The 13,900-nt window shown below is 43.9% G+C and overlaps 1 protein-coding gene across 3 annotated transcripts in view; it reads left to right on the top strand.

Annotated features, from left to right (window-relative positions):
- Positions 1 to 13,900, top strand: part of ahdc1 (AT hook, DNA binding motif, containing 1) — a 28,714-nt gene that overhangs the window by 2,646 nt on the left and 12,168 nt on the right. The window lies entirely within an intron of this gene.

Genomic DNA, 13,900 nt, shown 5'->3' with positions numbered 1-13,900 from the left:
CGTGTATGAGGGGGGGGGAGTGACATACTCATTTTGAAAACATCTTATTCAGGACATCAGATGCATGAAGTGTGTTTCTTATCACTAAACTGCACAGAGTAGCTTTTAAAAAAATCATAGTGGTGAACTTATTGATTTTTATCGATGATCTCATGGAACCAACAGTTAACCGTGTTAACACACAGTTAACATTACTGTCAGCGCTGGGTGTTTTCAATTTGTCTTACCAGTAATAAATCAAATTCTTATCATTATTAGAAACTTTTTACCATAACAATAAATGACACAATTAAAGCCAATCCCTAGTTTTTGAGTACGCTTTCGTATCGTGTGCTATAATATATTTTTTTTGTTGAGCTACACTTTATAAAGTCAGCTTTTTAACATCTCAGAGATGTGGTTTGTCACATCGTTCCTGCGGTTTTTAGTCATCTGAAGCAGAGACCACAGAAAGTGTCTATGTGACCAGAGTGTTCTTTGTCCGTTTGCACCCCCCACCCTCACCTGTTGCTACTTTGCACGACTTTGTGTGAGCCCATTGGCGGAAGTAAGTGTGTTCTTGTTCTTTTTTGTCTGCTTGGATTTTCTTTTTCTAGTCACAAGATACACTTAGATGTGAGTGTGTGTGCATGGTTTTTTTTGCCTCCTATGTGTGTCTGCGTTAGCCTTGCGACCTGTCCAGGACGTGGCCCCGCCTCTCGCCTAATGACCGCTGGACAGGCACCAGCCCCCATGACCCTTCATGGACTAATAGGTATAGAGAATGGATGGGTGAAACAAGCGTACACTTATTGCAAGGGAACCAACTACAAACCCCCTCTCACTAAGGAAACGTTCTGTGAAATCTACTGTTATCGACACTGTAGATCTGGCTACTTAGGACATATCTTAACTAATAAACAAGCCAAATTTAATATACTAACTTGTCTATGCAGAGCAGAACGACCAAAAGGGTTTTTGCAATACGTACGTGAAGATTACTGCAAAAATGTTGCAGCTTCTGTATTTGAGTTTAAGTCAAAGTATCCAAATAAGATAATTGAATAATTGTACTATAGTTCATGTAATAATCAATATTTCAACAGCAGTAGGAATAACTGCTCCATTTATGCAATTTCTGTCTGACATTCTGACGTTTTTCTCTAAAAGTGGTAATAATATACGGATGTGGTAGTCAGAGTCTCATCCTAGTCCTCTGCTTGTTTTGGAGTAACAGTGTAACAAGCCGATATTAGCCACTGAATTAATCAGCTGCTTGACAGACATGTAGCTCATAGATTCCCAGCTGCAGTCTTAAAACAGCGCTGCCTTAATGAGACTGATGGGTGTCGCTCCTTTAGCTTTCACACCAGTGGCCAGCAACAGGTGAGGGAGGGTAACTGATGTTAGACAGTAGGGACAGTGTGACAGAAACTTTTATTGTTTTTGGAAACTGTAACTTTTTAAATGCCATTAAACATTTCATGCTCAATTTTATCTGGTGAAGAAGAGAGCCGCCTTTTCAAGCAACAAATCAATAACATCGAGACGTTGAGATCTGTTCCATATTGAGTGGCGGTAAGCAGAAGTCTTAAAAATCCCTCCTTAATTTACACACCGAAGAGTTTAGGATTGTATTGTTGGCTGAGAGTGTTGCGAATGATCTGGCCACAAACTCTTCTGCAAGATCCTCAGCAGCGATTTCATCCCGGCGAGGTCGGACACCCAAACCAGACCAGACAACACCTCACGTCAGGAGCATTTTAAGCTGTAGAGGAGGTGTGGCTTGTGGTTTTGAACCTGTAACGTTTTAGAGTCGGTATACGTCTGATTTTTTTCACACGGCATTCCGCGTTTCAGGAAAACAAAATTTCCCTTTTAACAGAATTTTGATTTGATTCTTCCATCTATGAATAGAGCTGTCATGCGGACGGCTCTAAGAATACAGCGGCGATTACACTCGCCAACGTATTTTCTGTAAAAAAAAACAAAACTAAAAAAACTCTTCTGTTAATGTTTTGTAACAGGATATATTTGGAATATTTGACAGGTTTCCGTATTCCCACTGCTGGCTAAAACAATAAGTCATTAATTTGCCCTTGAGGATTCAGAGACCTGTCTTTCTTGCTCCCGTTAATCTAAACGTCACCTGGAGTGAAATGGCTTTCGCCGAAGGCAGGTAAACGTGGTTCATCTCCCACTCACACACACACACATCTACACACACGCACACACATTCACAGCAACCATTTAGTGTTAGTGTAAGCAGTGTTTGTATGCTCCATTCTGTCACCTCCCACACGATACATTCATAAAACGGCTCCTCGGCGCCAAAGGCAGTGACTCAAAAAGAAGACGTCTCCCCCTCTCTTCTCCCTCGCCTCCTTCACTCTTTTAACCTCTCTGCCCCCGTCTATCCGTCCTCTTTGTCAGCCCCTTCCCATTCCCATCCTACTTCCTTTCTTTTTCTTACCTACGTTCCTCATTCTCCTCGTCTCCTTCACCTCCTCTATCACCCCCCCCCCCGGGCGAAGCTGGTTGCAGCCGGTTTGAGTCTGACAGCAGAGAGGAAGCTGCGACCTCTCACCTCTGGAGGGATGGAGGGAGGCAGCGGGAGAGGGATGATAGAGGGCAGCCGGGATGGATGGATGGAAGTGGATGGAGGGCGGCAAGGCTGCAAGAGGCGAGGGAGAGGTCAGAGAACAGGAGGGATTTACCAAGAAAAGAGGAAGAGAGAGAGAGAGAGCTGGTACGGAGGGAAAGGAGGGAGGGAACAGAGAGAGGTCAGGGAGGAGAAGGGGTGATAAATGACGAGCGAGTGGAGGGACAAGTTGAAAGAGGAGACGGAGCGCGAGAGGACGAGGAAGATGGGAGAAAGACGGAGTGTGAAACGGCTGTGTACCTCCCTAACAAGCTGGACAGAATCAGCTCAATTATTAAAGAGGAGCGAGAGATGGGGAAAACATGCACGCACGCAAGCACGCTTCCCGGTGTCTGGCGTTCAACACTCACTCACGCACGCACCCCCCCCCACACACACACACACACGCACACACACACACACGCACACACACACACACCTATTTGTAGATCATTAGAATTTACAGTCTGTCTGATTTTGCGGAGTGTTTTTGGGTTCTGCTCTGCGCGTATTCATGAGTCTGGGTATGTGTTTTTAAAAAACAATGAGTCAGAGGTTCAGCAGAGACCTCACAGACACACACACATGCGCGCGCGCACACACACACATTAAAAGCCAACTTGATTTCCACCATCAGTATTGTCCCATCAATATGAGTCGATAATCAGCGCACTAAGGGGTCTGTCTATAAATCCCCACCTCGAATACAGTTCTCACCCTCTCCCTCCTCTTCCTCTCTTGTTTCAAGTTCTCTTTCTCTTTTCCCTCCTTCTCCGAGGAAGTGTATGCCCCCGAGGGACTGTAGGGATTCGCTACCTTCCAGGAGAGATAGAGATTGCATGCATGTGTGTGTGTGTGCGTGAGAGTGAGAACACACACTTCCTGAGATGGAAAGCGAGTGAAAGCAGGAGGCTGTGGAAGAAGGAGGGTGTGGGGGGTGGGGTGGGAGGTGTGGGATGGGGGTGAGGAAAGAGGAAGAGATAAGAGGGAAAGACAGAGAGTAGTCGGGGAGAGGGGGGGTGGGGGGATGGATGAATGCACTGCACAACGTGTGAGTGTTTCTGCGTGAGAGAGAGAGAGAGAGAAAAGGAGATGGTAAAGAGATACAGAGGCACACAGAGGGACAGTAGAAGTCATAATTTCTCAGAGTGTTGCACAGATGTGTGTGTTTTTTTTGTGTCTGAATGCGTTACGTTGCCTCACTCGGGCTCGGGGCCAAGAGCCCTGAGAGGTACGGCAGGGGTGGACGGCGAAAGCGCGTGCCTTCTCCTGAGGTGTGTCTGCTGGGGTTGCGGCTGACGAGCTGTCAGTACCTACACTTGGAATGTTCACAAGGCGGCCATTGTTGTTCAAACAGCCAGCAGCCTTCTCCTTGGCAACGGGCGCTGCTGCAGCGTTTCCCACAGCAACTGTGGAGCAGGAGTACGGAGGAAGGAGGAGGAGTTGGGGAAGTCAGGGCCGCAGCATGGGGGCCCCTGTCCAACACGCTGGCCTCAAGGTCTGAGCGTTTGTAGGGGTCCAAGCATCTGGCTTGTGTGTTCTTTGTGTGTGTGAGGTTGATGTGTATCTATGTGCTAAGGGTTGAAATTGTGAATTAGGACTATATGTGAACACATTTTGGACTTTACATCATAGTACATTTTGTGATGCATGAAGCACAACTTTCATCTGCTCTTTCTGTACAATGAAAGAGTCAGAGGATCGAGCCAACTTGATTTCCAAGCAAAGTTTGTGTACAAATAAAAGAAGATTAAGATCTGCTTCTGATTCGTGCTTACTTCAAGGGACGGAGTAATATCAGGAAAATCAATAAGGAGAATAAAACGTTTCATTAGCTGCCACCGGTAATGCTATCAGTTAAAGTTGCATCTGCAGCACTCATCACTGGATTTGCACAAAAACAAGGCAACTTTTAACTCGAATAAAGCAACATTCATTCTGATTTGTTCTGATCGGAAATCGTGGATTCAATTATTCTTTGTCACAAGTAGCGAAATAAAATTTAATGTGTTAGCTTAAACAGTGCAATAATTTACAATGCTTGTTTATTTTAACAGAGCAAAAATATATGTTTGCCCTCTGACTTTAGAAGTGTATTGTCTTACACTAAATGTTTAAAAGCTAATATTAGAAGGTTAATGCCAACCTGTAATCAACTGCCTTACACCAGAGTTGACTTTCTAACTTTACTTTAAAAATACCCCAAAACGCATTACCTTACCTGACTTAGTTTTTCTTGTAATGAATGATGGACAGTTTGCAGAAACAGGTGAGGGTGGGGGGAGTGTGTTAACACAGAGTGACCGTGCCCCATAAAGCTGCAGTTTCCACCTTAGAAGCTTTGTTTTTATGTTTATTGACTTTTCAGGTTTAAAAAAAAAACAAAACAAAAAAAAACTAGCAACAAATCTAGTGCTTTTTGTCTTTTGCTGTTTTTGTGTAACTACATTTTTTCTTATTCTTCTGAACATGTGGTGGGTGCTGTCGTTGGTTCCAAAGCATGTCACTGCATTGAAATGATTCACTCCATTTTTTTGTATCTGTTTAGACCATTCAGGTTGTTAACATAGGTTGTTGGAAAAGTCGATGGATGCTGTACTGTAGTTTAATGGAGTTTTCTTAGCAAAACTGTATTCTAGAAAACTGAACTATAAACTACATGTTCTAAACATATTTAGGGAGCCTTTTTGTATTGTTGTAGCTTTCACAAGGTTGTTCATTTCTTCTGCAGCTCCAATTACAATTACATGCAAGTGACTAATAATGCAAATTCGTGATGATGCCATTAAAGACTTGAAATTAATTTTCTTACTAAGGAGTTGGCAAACGGTGCATACAGTCAGAGAAAATCCGGTCACTCTGAAATTTTCTCTAGCATGAAAATAAATATGAACTTTGCCTTTGGTATGAGGGAAAATTTAAGCTGCTCTAAAATAATTACTTTATAAAACCTCGGTGTTCCTTGATACTAGGAACTGGACAGTAAGTAATCTTAACAGCTCTTGTTTTCATCCTTTTAACATTTTAACATAAATTTAAAAGCACAATTTTAACGTAGCCCAATTCTAATTTTAACCCTGATTCCTATTGAATGAATTTATGTTAATCTGCTCAAATGCTGTTGATGGTTCTGATTTTAATGACTGTTGTGATAGCCTTTTTATTCACTACCAGTCATTAGCATGTACAGTGGCTGAAGGACATAACAGATTAACCTAATAGAAGATTTACACCACAAACGGCAAAAATTATAATTTTTTTCATGAGCTGGAATTTTAACTAGCTTTTTGCTCTTGCGCTGTATTAGATGAGGGTAGAAAGAAAATAAAAAACACATCCAACACTGAATTATCTGCTGTTGTTCCCGTTAAACACAAGCTAATGTAAGCTAGCTGCTAGCGCTGCAGAGCAGCTAGCCCATCCATCCATCCATCCATCCATCCATCCATCCATCCATCCATCCATCCATCCATCCATCCATCCATCCATCCATCCATCCATCCATCCATCCATCCATCCATCCATCCATTTTCTTCCGCTTATCCGGGGTCAGGTCGCGGGGGCAGCAGCTTCAGAAGGGAGGCCCAGACTTCCCTCTCCCCAGCCACTTCTTCCAGCTCCTTGTAGTTTTAAACTTCTACAGCCATTTCACCAAAGGATTATTGTAATGAAAGTTTTCTGCACTTTTTAACATTGAAGAAGAAGAGTTCATTATTTGTTGTTCGTACCTAAGATAGCTGCATTCTGCTGAAAATACACACAGGAGGCATATGTTCTCCTGAAGAATTGAAACTTACAAACCAATTTGTGTTGATTTTGTTTTCATCCAACTGTTAATTTAATTAAGGAAAACAAGGTGACAGATTTTGCCTCACTATTAGGAAGTATCAAATTCTGGTTTTAAATGAGTATAACAATTGTCCCAAATGTATCTGGCTGAATGATAAGTGTTAGTTGTTCCATTTGACAAAAGAAATATGTCATTTTTAATCAATGACATTTTAAGCAGTCTAAAAGTTTGTACATCTCAAATTAAAACATTTTATTGCAGTCGTTTCATACCTGTGACTGGAAAGAACCTCTAGTAGTTTTATCTATTAAATTCTTGCAAGTTAGTTGAACATCTTGAATCCCAGAAAGTCTAGTTTAAGCTTCCTACACTTTCTTAGAGATATTGAGAGCTTATTTCCTTTCCAGCTTTACTTTAAAATTAACAATGTTATATAATTAGGCTTGGATGAAATAAATGTATAACCTGGAGGATACACAGACATATTTTCATAAGGGGACGCGCAGTAAAAACCTCTCGGAGGTATCAGGAAATCCCCATTCATCACTTACGTCTTTATTTAACTGGAGTTCTTGGACTCGGCCTCGGCTAGGTAGATGTTTTTTTTTTCTTCTTACATCTGTATTGTTTTTACTTTCCCGCATCCACATATGCATGCCTCTGTTCCCCACTGGTGTTGTTGTTGGTCACATGACCTGATTCAAAGGATGGCCATAAGCAGTGCCAGAAAACTGCCTGCAGGAGAGTGAGGAAGAGCAGGGGAGAGTGTCAGGCTAAGTTGGAGATCAAGAAGGAGTGTTTGGGGAGAGGGGGTTGTGGGAAAGAAAGTGGGGGCGGGAGGAGAGGGGATGCTTGAGCATGAGGGAGACAAGCAAAGGGGGTCTGAGAAAGGAAGGGGGTACTTTGGTCCTTGTCTTAAAATAACCTCGGCATGCATGTTCCTGTGAAACGAATCGGAGCGAAGCAGTCACATGTGGGGTTTTTTTTTGGTGGTCGTTGCGGCGGAGAGGGTCCTGATTTCTCGTGCTTTCCGCTTCTTCTCAACTCCCCTGCGTGCATCTTTGGCTGAGCTGCCGCTGTATCTGGCCCTTGTGAAGTCTGTTTAGATGTGCGTCTGAACGTCTGTCTGCTTTTTTTTTGTGTGTGTCTGTTTGTCTGCACATATGGTTTATGTGTTGGTCTCTGTTGAGTTGTGCGCCTGGTGTGCGTGTTTGTTGTGCGTGCTCGTGCCTGCTCTTGGCAGGAGACGCAGCACGCACACACTGGTGATGGAGATCATTAGGAATTTCCTGCAGCTGGGGAGGTGGTGGTGGATTTCTTCGTCGAGGGTGGCTGGGATGTGAGAAGGAGAAGAGAGGTCACGGTGAAGGAGATTGTGGGTGGAGGGGTGGACGGGGCGGATAAGGGGTGGGGGGTGTTCTTGTTTTAGTGTGTTGGTGGGATTCTGATGTGTGTGTGTGTGTGTGTGTGTGTGTGCGTGTGCATATGTGTGTGTGTGTGTGTGTGTGTGTGTGTGTGTGTGTGTGTGTGTGTGTGTGTGTGTGTGTGTGTGCATGCTGAGCTGCAGCCCCTCAAAACTAAATGTGCAAAATAATGGTAGGTTGACTCCTGCTCCAACAGTCCCTGCTAGCTTTTCCAACTTTAATCAGGACCTAAATCTCTCAAACAAATTAGACCTGTAAATCCACAACCTGTGCAGGGATTGGTGCCACACATTGCATCATGTTGTTTTTCTCATCAATAACAACAACAAAAAAATATTTAAACTACTCATGGTAAAGTTTCTCTATCAGTGTAAACAGTACTAGTTTTCAAGAGTTACAATTCTTCATACTGTTTAATCATTCCTTTTTATGAGACGCCAGAGATAGAGGAGGTGTCTTGCCCATTGCCTATTCTATTCTATTCTATTCTATTCTATTCTATTCTATTCTATTCTATTCTATTCTATTCTATTCTATTCTATTCTGTTAAGTTGTGTTCTGACTGGAAGTAATGTCGTCATAATATTGTCATGTTGGAGTTGCCCAGTCTATGTTTTCTATTGCTTTTTTTTTCATATGGGGATGTGTGCACCCCCTTCTGTATAATAATTCAGATGCAGATGCCGCTGAAGTTGATATGTTGTTATGACTGTTCACTCAGTTAAAGGATTATTTAACTTTTTTACCACTATTGAATTTAATTTGACTAGATTTATCATAAATGGGCGCGCGACCCGTGTACAGAGGCTTTAGTCCTCTATGCGGCTGTCGCGTGTTCGGTTCCTGGCCTGTTGACGTTTGCTGCATGTCTGCCCCCGATTCTCACAGCTGACTTTCCTGTCAATTTACTATCAAATAAAGGGTACAAGTGCCAAAAATACTAAAAAATAAATAAAAATAGCGTTAGACACTTGTCATACCTTTATTCTGTTTGTGAAAACACAAAAAGTGGTACATTCATTGCACTTTGGCATTAGGAGAACCTCAGATTTAGACAAGAAAATAATATACACAAAGTGATCAAATCTGGTCTAAATTAGTCTATGACGATTCCGGATCCCTCTTTGTGATTTGAGAAACTTTATATACCAGCAAGGCAAAACATTGTGTCTGAAAGTGAGATGCATAGCACTTATTTATTCGCCGTCGCACTTATTAGTAAAACTCAATGTCCACAAGTGGACATTGTGTACCATTGGATGTACCAACATGAAGATTTGGGCTGATATTTATATCCCATATTAATATTGCTGATAATTGATATCTACAGATATTATATACATACACTCCTGATCAAAATCTTGACCAGTTCAAAAACTGCAAGAATTTGCATTTTGCACTATTGGATCTTAAGAAGGTTCTAAGTAGAGCTTCACAATGTTAAAAGAAGAAATCAGCATAAGAGACAAAAACTTTTGAACGGGTGATTAATTGAAAACTGCATTTACACTCAAATATTATTTTTTTCAGCTGATCCAAAGTTTAAGACCATAGCTCAAAAAAACCCCAAAACCCCCCAAATCAGAAATCAAAGTGTCAAAAAAAGGACTCAGTAATGAGTAGCTCCACCATTCTTGTTGATGACTTCAAACAATCATTTAGGCTTGATGCCAGTGTTTCCAGGAGGCTAGTGGGAATGTTGCTCCAAGTGTTGAAGATGGCTTCACGAAGGGCATCCACTGTCTGGAACTGATGTCCATTTTTGTAAACTTCCCTTGCCATCCATCCCCAAATGTTCTCAATTGGGTTTAGATCCGGGGAACATGCAGGATGGTCCAAAAGAGTGATGTCATTCTCTTAGAAGAACTCCTTTGTCAGGCTGGCATTGTGAACTGCAGCATTGTCCTGTTGAAAAACCCAATCATTACCACGCCCTCAGTCATGAGGGATGCCCGCTGCAACATCTCCACATAGCCAGCTGCTGTTTGACGCCCCTGCACAACCTGAAGCTCCATTGTTCCATTGAAGGAAAACGCACCCCAAATCATGATGGCGCCTCCACCACTGTGCCATGTAGAAAACATCTCAGGTGGGATCTCCTTGTCATGCCAGTAACATTGGAAGTCATCAGGACCATCAAGGTTAAATTTTTTTCTCATCAGAGAAGACAACTTTCTTCCACCTTTCAATGTCCCATGTTTGGTGCACCCTTGCAAAGTCCAAACGGGCAATTTTGTGGCGTTGAAGAAGACGTGGCCTTTGAAGAGGTTTTTTGTTTATGAAGCCCTTCTCTCGCAGATGCCGTCTAATGGTTATTGGGCTGCAGTCAGCACCAGTAATTGCCTTAATTTGGGTAGAAGATCGTCCCGTGTTTTGACGAACAGCCAATCGGATCCTGCGGCTCAGAGCTGGTGAAATTTTTTTGGGTCTACCACTTGACTTTTTTGTTCCACTTACCATAACCCTCAGGATTATTTTAAAAAATGCAAAATGACTGTCTTACTGCGTCCAACCTCAGCAGCGATGGCACGTTGTGATAGGCCTTGCTTATGCAGCTCAACAATCCTACCACGTTCAAAGTCAGTCAGCATTTTTGCCATCAGGAGGTCTTGACAGTGTAAAGACTTGACAGAAAATGACATGGAATCCATATTTTTGCACAGCTTTTGGCTTCTAAAGACTATGGTCTTAAACTTTTGATCAGCTGAAAAAAATCATGTTTGAGTGTAAATGCAGTTTTCAGAAATTCCCTGCTCAAAAGTTCTTGTCTCTTGCACTGATTTTTTCCTTTAACATTGTGAAGCTCTACTTAGAACCTTCTTAAGATCCAAAATGCAAATTCTTGCAATTTTTTGACTGGTCTTAAGATTTTGATCAGGCTTGTATATATGTATATCGCACTACCTGGCAAAAAAACACACTTCTGACTTCACCACTGCTTCTCTGCTTCAGGGGGATGTGTCGATATATTGTGCATCCCTAATTGAGTCCTCAGAGCTCAATGCATTAGAGTAAGAAAAAAAGTTTGAGAAGGGTCACATCATAATGGTTGGATGCCTGGGACTGATCATCTCCAAATCTGCAGCTCTTCTGAAGTTACAGGCCTGCAGTGGTCAGCACCTTTCAAAAGTGATCCAAGAAAGGAACAATGGTGAAACTGCGGCAGGGTCATGGGGAGCCAAGGCTAAAACACATGTGAAGTGAAGGTTTGCAACGTGATTGCTTTTATCAGACTAGATACTGCAGCACAAATTGCTAAAGACATTACTGGTGGCTGTGACAGAGAGGTGTAAGGATGGACTGTGTATCAGGACTGCAGGCCTGTCAGGATCTAGATGCTGGTCATTAAGTTTGTCCAGATAGGTAGATATCTATTGGTATATATCTATTAATAAAGTTATTGATGATTTTAGTGATTGATCAATGTGCTTTAGTTCATAGTGTTTCTGATAAGTTATGTATTTGGAAGTGTTCAGAATGGAGAGAAGAGAAAGTGCCAGCGTTCATGTAGGAGCCGCCGCTGCATAGAGCTGAACTTTATTTTTCAAGTATTTCATTAAACTCTGACGTGGATTGTTCATCATGCAACACATCACTAAGTTCTCCTCCTCTGTCTTCCTCTGCAGACTTCTCTCACAGACAAACTCAAATAGCCGCCAACTTGTTCCGTTTCTTCCTCGTTCGCTTTGCTGATGTTTCCGTTGTTGTTGCGAGAGGCTGAGGCTGTCTGGGCTGCAGGTTGAGGTTGCATCAGGGTTGAGGTGATGTGGAGGGAGCGGCACCGCGATGCTGGCTGGGTTTCCACGCCGTGTCACTCGGTCTCTGTGGACCCCCTTGACCCACTTCCCCCTCCCTACCCCATCCCCACCTCTTTCCCTCTCTCTCCTGGCCCTCACGCACACTTTCTCCATCTCGTTTTCCCTTTCTCTCCTCCATCCCTCTCCTTCTCCTTATCTGTCTAAACCTCTTGTTGGAGCCCCCCCCCCTCTCTCTCTCTATCTCCCTCCCCCCTCCCCCTCCTCCTCACCACCTCTCTTTTTCCTCTCTCTTCTGTGCCCCCCCACAACCCCCCCCTCAAACCCCCCCATGCTGTTTCGGTGCTGCTGCCTGTCTCTTAGCAACAACTGCACACCCGTTAGAGCTCAGTGAGTGCTTTTACAAACACACCCAGGAAAACACACTCTCACATGTGCACACTCCTGTTCACACACACAATCAGTTGCACGTACGCGTGCACAAGCTCACACACACACGCACTGGGTCTAGTTCCTCATTGAGGGTTTCTGCTGGCAGGCCTGTGAGTCTGCAAGCCTTTGTGGCAGTGAGATAGATGAGGAGAGAATAGATATGCTGTACAACTACCATCTACAGAGTCATTGCGCCTCCCAGACTGCGTAACAGGGCAATTGCCCAAACTCGAAGCTGGCAGCCTCTTGTCTCTGCACAAACACACTAAGGCACAGGCATTCTGTGGCTTGTTGTGTTGTTGTCGCTGGCTTCCCCGCATTTGCACAATAACACCAAAAACTTTTTAGAAGAAAGTGGAGGAAAAAAAAAAGAAAAACTGTACCAGATCAAAAGTGTTCAAACACTTCTCGTACAAGAGCTTGTCTTTGTGCGGCAGATTCAACAGATCATGATGTGGGAGCAGCGCATACCATCGTCTGTTTTCACCGAGACAATACTACGCCGCTGTGTGTTCCAAAGCCCCAGAGCCATCCACGGGAAAATGCACCAAAACACATTCGCTACGTATGATTATATTGGAATGGCGGCTGAAGGATGCCAGGAGTGCTTTGCCTAAACAATGAATCATAGCAGAATTGATTGGCTCGCATCTAAACCCTGTCAAAATGCCCCCTGCAGAGCACAGAAGAGGGGCATTTGCATGTGTGTCTTTGTTTTTGCGTGCGGAGAGCACATACGTGTGTGTGTGCGTGTGTGCGTGTGTTGTGTCTGTCTTTATGTGTAAATCGATGTGTGGGAGGACGAAGCTGCAGGGGCATATTTGCATGTGTGTGTTGGTATGTGTCGGGGAGTGACAGCGTGTATGTGTGAGCACATGTGATGCGGCGCTTAATTAAAGCATGTGCTCCTCTCCTTCCCTCACAAACTGGTCAGATGAAGCCACGATTAATGAGCGCCGTTAATTAGACCGGAGAGAAAGTGAGAACGGCAGAGAAAGTCAGGGAGGTGGCAGTGGGAAGGGAAGGGAAGAGAAGGGAGGGGAAGGGAGTGGGTGATGGGGTTAAAGAAGTACGAGCAGTGTGTGCATGTGTGTGTGTGTTCATCTCCATGTTTGTCTGTCCCAGTTGTGTCATTCCTCAGAGCAGCAGAGGTTGTTTCGCTTCATGCGTGCAGCCCAGCACTCAGCTCCGGCAAAACTCCCCCTCTCCTCTTCCTCGACTGCCTCATCCTCTTCCTCCTGCTCCTCCACAACTTTTTTCCCTCTTAATTTCCCCGTCTGCCTGTCCAGTCACGATTCTTTCCCTCCTGTTTCAGTCACATCTTTCACTTTCCAGTCTCTTCTGCAGCCCTGTCGCCTTTTCATACATTCCCACCCTTTCATTCTCTCACTTTCTTTGCCTCCTGCTCAACGTCCTCCCTCCCTCCCTCCCTCCATAATCAGAGCCATATGTTGGAAGGGAAAGGCAGAGAGATCTGACAATGGACATAATTGTGTTGAATGTGGAGTGTGTGCGCTACAGAGTTAAGAGAGCCAGCAGCGTGCATGCATATCTGCTCACAAATGTTGCAAGCCTTCCTGTGTTTGTGCCTGACGAGCATGCGTGGCGGCCAGCACATGTGGTCCAAGTCTCGTTCTTCTGTTTCTTCCATCCTGGGTTTGCACTTCTCCTCCTCTCTGAGGTTCTGCTATCCCTCCATCACTCCTGTCTTTGTGTCACCTTCATCTCTACATCCTCTCAACACCTCGACTTTCACTGCCTCTCTGCTTCCCCCTGGTGGCAGATGTTGTTTACACATTTCCGTTCTTGTTGCATCCCAACAGGAATCTGCAGTTTTAGGCAAGAAAACATGACACTGGCTGTACATGTGCATGTGTTC

Source organism: Poecilia reticulata, chromosome 11, assembly GCF_904066995.2.
Source record: "Poecilia reticulata chromosome 11, P_reticulata-male-v2, whole genome shotgun sequence".
Taxonomy (NCBI): Eukaryota; Metazoa; Chordata; class Actinopteri; order Cyprinodontiformes; family Poeciliidae; genus Poecilia; species Poecilia reticulata.
The sequence above is the reverse complement of the archived record's forward strand: the minus strand, read 5'-3'. Positions and strand labels throughout refer to the sequence as shown.